This window comes from Cetorhinus maximus, chromosome 22 (genome assembly GCF_964194155.1).
Source record: "Cetorhinus maximus chromosome 22, sCetMax3.hap1.1, whole genome shotgun sequence".
NCBI classification, from domain to species: domain Eukaryota; kingdom Metazoa; phylum Chordata; class Chondrichthyes; order Lamniformes; family Cetorhinidae; genus Cetorhinus; species Cetorhinus maximus.
The window spans coordinates 9,254,458-9,261,056 of record NC_135900.1 but is presented as its reverse complement, the minus strand read 5'-3'; the positions used below and the strand labels follow the sequence as shown (position 1 = coordinate 9,261,056).

Genomic DNA, 6,599 nt, shown 5'->3' with positions numbered 1-6,599 from the left:
CAGGACACAGTTCAGGTGAAAATGGCACCTTAGCTGACACAGATCAGGCCCCTTCAAGCAACCTGTCTTTCTCTTTCTCTCACAAATGTAAATGCTCCTTCTCCTTTCAGTCCAGACCAGTCTCCTGTCTTTCTAACAGAAAAGTACATTACTTCATTAATCAGCCATGAGGTGCTTTTGAACATCCCGTAGTTGTTCAAATGTGAATTATTTTTTTCCTTTAAAAACTAATGAAAAAATGGACCAACACTATTTCAGTTAACGGTGTAAACTTCACCATTTTAGTAATATTTTAACTTCTTTTAAAAAAAATCATTAAAATATTTTATTCTCTCTGATTGAAAATTGTAAAACAGGGGACTGGGTGGTGCACTGATCTGTTCATTCACCCTTGTAACTTGGATTCAATTCTTGCCCAGACTGATTTACATGATCCTTTATATATCCTGAGTTTTTTTAATGACCTGTATAACAGCGTTGCTTGCACAATGGAGTTCTACACAGCTCAGAACTCTTCCTGGAGAAACAGCTGTTATAAACATGAATTCTTCCCTACCTTTTTTTAAGTAGTGAATGTGACCATCACAATTGTTTAAAAGCATCGGTCAGCATCGAAGAGTAAGTTCACCAGTGCTGCTTTCCCACACACGAGCGCAAAATCCACTCCTAACGGCTCCTCGGAGCAGGGCTCCCGATGAAATTTTCCCCTGATCTTGGTGGAGATTGTCAGCTTTCGAAAGGAGAAGGAACATTTACATTTATATACCCACCATTTGTGACCTCAGGACGTCCCAAAGCGCTTTTCACCCAATTAATTACTTTTGATGTGTAGCCACTGTCATAATCTAGGAAGCACTGCAGCCAATTTGCACACAGCAAGCTCCCAAAAACAATAATTAAATAAATGAGCAATTGGTGTTGTTTCAAAGGATAATTGTTGGCCAGGACATCAGAAGGCATATCCAACTATTTAGCAAATAGCATTGTGTTATCTTTGACGTCCACTGGAGAGGATTAATATCTCATGAGAAAGGCAGCACTTCCAGCAGGGCAGCACTCCCTCAGTACTGCACTAAAGTGGCAGCGTGGATTACATGCTCAAGTCTTTGGAGTGAGACTTAAACCCCTGACCTTCTGACTCAGAGGCAACTAATTCAAACAAAACATTGGATTGTCAGTGTATCGTATTCAGGCGGGAGACAAAATAATGGCGGTGTTTCAAACACCAACATTAAATGAACACAAAAATATTTGTATCTAAACCCATGTTCAATTCAGAATAAACTTGCTCAGAATGGCCTGCATTCCTAGTTAACATCTCAAACTGTTCAATTCGATGCAGGTCAAGCATTTCTCCCTAATATATTTCAGCTGCAGCACCTACAGAAACTCCTTCAAGGCATGACTGCCGCAAAGCTGACATATGGAAAAATTGCATTTCGGTAGGCAATGTCTGGTAGTATTTGAGTCTGCGGTACATGCGAGAGAGATATCTCAACCCAGTACCACAAGGCAGGTTAACAGGAGAACAAGGCAGCAGTAAAGTACTTTGGTTTCTCAAACAATCAAAACTTCCTGTTGGCTTTATAATGTGTAATCCCAAAGTATAGCAAATACCTTCATTGACAGGAAAGAGCCATCGAAAATATTACAGTGCTTGATGCAAAGGTTTTGTAACATGTCTTTTTCACTGCAATAGAACAGCTGCTGGAATATTAATTTGTTGTTTTTTTAAAACAAAAAGTTCCTCGGGGTTTTGTACAAAAAAAAAGTCAGACATCTGGCTCAGCTTTATTGGGACAATTTGTTTGAAAAGCGCCAATTGGGAAAAAGCAGTCAGAATTTTTTCCAGCATGAGATCAGTGGACAATGGGGGAAACTGAAAAATACATGGAGTGATTTTCACAGATTGTGCGTTAATCTTCAACACAGACCTAAGGAGCCTTCTCAATTTTTTTCATCAAAGGCATAACCTTTCCATTCCCTCAACTCCGAGCCATTTTATCCAACAAAATATTTCCATTTTACTGTGAACTCATCCTTGTTTTAAAACGTACATTCCTTTCTGTTGTCTACATCAGGGGGCTATTTTTAAGGAATTAGGTCATGTATTGAGATGAGAGAGGGTGATGGGGCCATAAGGGAGGCTATTCAGCCTATCAGGCAACTTCCAAGGGGGCACCTGGACTTGAACCATGGACCTCTTGATCTGCAGTCAAATGCTCTACCACTGAGCTATACCCCCATGTATTACCCAACTCAAACTTATCATTTTTATCTTACTCAAGCATGCTCTACCAGCCAAAACATTTTTTTAAGGTTAATGCTGGCAGGACATTCAGCCTCTCCAGCACATGGGGATTTTCCTGTAAGGAGTTTGAACTCATTACTCTCTCTGCAAAAGTAATCTATACAGTTTCACTTCAATCTCTGGAGCTGCAGGCTAGTAGTGCCTTGGGATATTTGAAGGCTGGGGGGGTGGGGGAGGGCAGAGCAAGCCTTGCTTTAATGTCTCATCTGAAAGACAGCACTAATACTATTGCATTGGAGTGTCAGTTTAGGTTATGTGTTCCAATCTCTGGATTAGAACTTGTATCCATAACATACTGATTCAGAAGCAAAAGTGCTACCCACTGAGCCAATTGGTCTGATAGCCAATAGCTGCCTTCATACTGGTTTAAACAAGGAATAGTGACGCTTTTTTGATGGAATTGTAAACTTGAACAGTTACATCTAAATGTGAGTTTGTGTAATCTCGAGAAAATGTGTGTAAGTAGGAGGGGATAATTTGTAAGAGGAAATGCTGAGCTGTTCTAGGGATCCAGGCAAAACAGAGAAATGATCAGGACATCCATATGGCTTTTATCAATTGTTTTCAAACCCTCCTATGGCTCAAGTCTCCCCTCCCTAGCTTTGTAGCCTCCTTCAGCTCTACAGTTCTCTGAGATATCTGCGCTCCTTTAATTCTGGTCTCTTGTGCATTCCCAATTTTAATCACTCCAACATTGGCGGCCATGCTTTCAGCTGCCTGGGCCCTAAACTCTGGAATTTCCTCCTTAAATGTCTCCACCTCTCTCACTCCTCTCAAAGTCTACCATCTTTGACCAAGTTTTTGATCATTTTAGGGGGTGACCTTTTAGCAGGAGATGGTGGTGTAGTGGTAATCGTACCTGCAGTACAATGGGTTAATGGAATAGTTATGGTAATAAGTGATCATGACGTAACTGTGGCATCAGCAGTCATGTGCTAGACTTTCAGGAGAGAGGATGGAACAGTCTGTACCCATGAGAAATATACTTACTCTGCAGCCTATCTTATATATAGAGTTAAGAAGCCAGTTTGAAGTAGCTACCTGAGTCAGGCTCCAGTCTCTTTGGATAAACTAGGCCACGCAACCAGCATTTGAAACAGTAATGTCACTGGACTAGTAATCCAGAGGCCCAGGTTAATGCTCTAGGTACATGGGGGTTCAAATCTCACTGCAGTAGCTGGTGGAATTTAAATTCAATTAATAAAACTGTAAATAAAGCTAACCTCAACAATGGTGGCCCGACAGCTATCACTGACTATTGTAAAAACCCATCTGGTTCACCAATGCCTTTCTGGAAAGGAAATCTGCCATCCTTACCTGGTCTGGCCTACATGTGACTCCAGACCCAAAGCAATGTGGTTGACTCTTAACTGCCCTCTGAAATGGATGAGCAAGCCACTCAGTTCAAGGGCAATTAGGGATGGACAACAATTGCTGGCCCTGCCACTGACACCCATATCCCACGAAAGAAATGTATATCTCCTTATCTGGCTCAATGCAAAATTTTGTTTGGTTTTGCTTCCATGAAGCACTTTTGGACATTTTACGACACTGACAGTGCTATATAAGTGAAAGTTGTTGTTGCACATTGTCCTGGTTTGAGATCGTCTCCCAATTCACTAGCCAGCCCTAACCTGAGTTGAACAAAGGGAAACCATACCCTTTATGCAGTTTTCCATTTTAAACATGTTAACACTGAGGCCGGAACTTTCCTCCCCCACCCCACCCCACCCTCCCCTACCCCACCAACCACCCCCCTCCCCTCCCCTCCCCTCCCGTGGCAGGACCCACCGCGGGGGAAGGGTGGGGCCAGAAAATCCCAGCCTGAATGTGTCATCACTGACTCAGCTCTTGCCATCAAACGTTGGCAGGACTATGCAGTGCCACATGGCTAAACTACACCTTATCAAGCATTTAGGATGAGTATCAAACCCATATGATCTTGTTCCATTTACTACAAGGACTCATTCCATGTACCTTAGCCTTGCAATTCCATCAGTTCTGCACCCCACCCCTACAACTGCTACTAGGAGAGTCAAAAAACACTGAGGCATGTAGCCAATTCAGGAGCTCTCTATCAAAAAAACCCAAGCAAACCCTCAAAAGATCATCAGCAATGTCACAGGAGCATTTAAACCGTTAGCTATCGTCTGGAATCTCATCGCTGTTGTGCTGTGTACATGTAATTTTTGAAAAATGTCTCCAACGCTTTCTTGAAAGAGTCAATCCTCATTACCACCATAGATTAACCACCCTCAGAAAAATAAACCTTTTAAAACTCATTCCCAGCTTTCTCACTTTAAACGGGAGGTTTCTCACTCTAATTGGCCCTGTTGATCTCAAACAGTCTACTTCTACTGATACCCTTAATAATTTTAAACACTTCATCAGATCCCATTCTAAGCCCCTTAAGCAAATCCAAGCCTATGAACAATAGTTTATCTCAGGTTCGGGATCATCCTTGTTGCCTGGCTTTAAAGTCACAATAAACTTCTTGTATTAGAGAGTAAAAATGATGCACAAGGCTCCAGATGACGTCAAAGCAAAACCCTTATTGTGGCCTTTGTTTTTATACTAACTGTGCAATTCAACCTAAACCCCTCTTTACTTCAGCCATAGCCTCCTGATACTGCATTTGAACTTTTTGGGGAGCATACCGACCACTGGTAAGCCTGTCCCCCTCCCAGTCACCTTCATATACCCACTCACATTACACTCTGAATCTTGTGTGCCTGTGTGCATAACTGCACAGTTATGTACATTGAACAGAATTTGCCAATTATGGACCCACTTTCCCCGTCAATCCAAAATAAGTGGCAGGAGGCAGAGGGTGATGGTCGAAGGCTGTTTTTGCGATTGGAAGCCTGTGACGAGTGGCGTACCACAGGGATCGGTGCTGGGACCCTTGCTGTTTATAGTGTACGTTAATGATTTAGACGTGAATATAGGAGGTATGATCAGTAAGTTCGCAGATGACACAAAAATTGGTGGTGCCATACAGAGTGAGGAGGAAAGCCTTAGATTACAGGACGAAATAGATGAGCAGGTAAAATGGGCAGAGCAGTGGCAAATGGAATTTAATCCTGAGAAATGTGAGCTGATGCATTTTGGGAAGACTAACACAGCAAGGGAATACACAATGAATGGTCAGACCCTAGGAAGTACAGAGGATCAGAGGGACCTTGTTATACATGTCCATTGATCCCTGAAGGCAGCAGCACAGGTAGATAAGGTAGTTAAGAAGGAATATGGGATACTTGCCTTTATTAGTCATGACATAGAATATAAGAGCAGGGAGGTTATGTTGGAGTTGTATAAAACGTTAGTTAGGCCACAGTTGGAGTACTGTGTGCAGTTCTGGTTGCCACACTATAGGAAGCATGTGATTGCATTGGAGAGGAGATTCACCAGGATGTTGCCTGGGCTGGAGCATTTCAGCTATGAAGAGAGATTGGATAGTCTAGGGTTGTTTTCCTTAGAGCTGAGAAGGCTAAGGGGGGAGGACCTGATTGAGGTATACAAAATTATGAGGGGCATAGATAGGGTAGATAGGAAGAAACTTTTCCCCTTAGCAGAGGTGTCAATAACCAGGGGGCATAGATTTAAGGTAAGGGGCAGGAGGTTTAGAGGGGATTTGAGGAAAATCTTTTCACCCAGAGTGTGGTTGGAATCTGGAACACGTTGCCTGAAAGGGTGGTAGAGTCAGGAACCCTCACAACATTTAAGAAGTGTTTAGATGAGCACTTGAAACACCATAGCATACAGGACTACGGGTCAAGTGTTGGAAAATGGGATTAGAATAGATAGACGCTTGATGGCCAGCATGGACATGATGGGCCGAAGGGCCTGTTTCTGTGCTGCATAACTCCATGACTCTTTGACTATAAGTGGTGATTAATTTTCCTTCTTTGTAAGATTCAGCTACCTCACAATTTAGAATCAACTGCAATTACCATCTGTATTTATATCCTGTATAAAATCATTAACTAGTATATTTAACAGCAGCGAACCCAACAGAGAACCCTGGTGACTGACAGAAGACCCAGCACTAAACCCATCAGTGACAGGACCCTAATGGAAAGCTGCCCTGCTTAAAGTCACCGTTTCAATTCTGTTCTTTTGGCTAATTTCTAATTCACCTTGCCCTTTCTCCCTTCACCCCATTATGCTTCACTTTAGTGCGCAACCTGTCATGAAGAAGCTTAGCAAAAGCCTTTCAGAAAACCAAGGAGATGCTTGACCTTCCAGAGCCACCACCCTAGTGTTATCCTCAAAAAACTGGATCAGG

The 6,599-nt window shown here is 42.5% G+C and overlaps 1 non-coding gene across 1 annotated transcript; it reads right to left on the bottom strand.

Annotated features, from left to right (window-relative positions):
• Positions 1-2,173: 2,173 nt before the first annotated feature.
• trnac-gca (transfer RNA cysteine (anticodon GCA)) lies at positions 2,174-2,245 on the bottom strand. Its single transcript has one exon. It is a non-coding gene; the product is annotated as a tRNA-Cys (tRNA).
• Between the last annotated feature and the right edge of the window lie 4,354 nt (positions 2,246-6,599).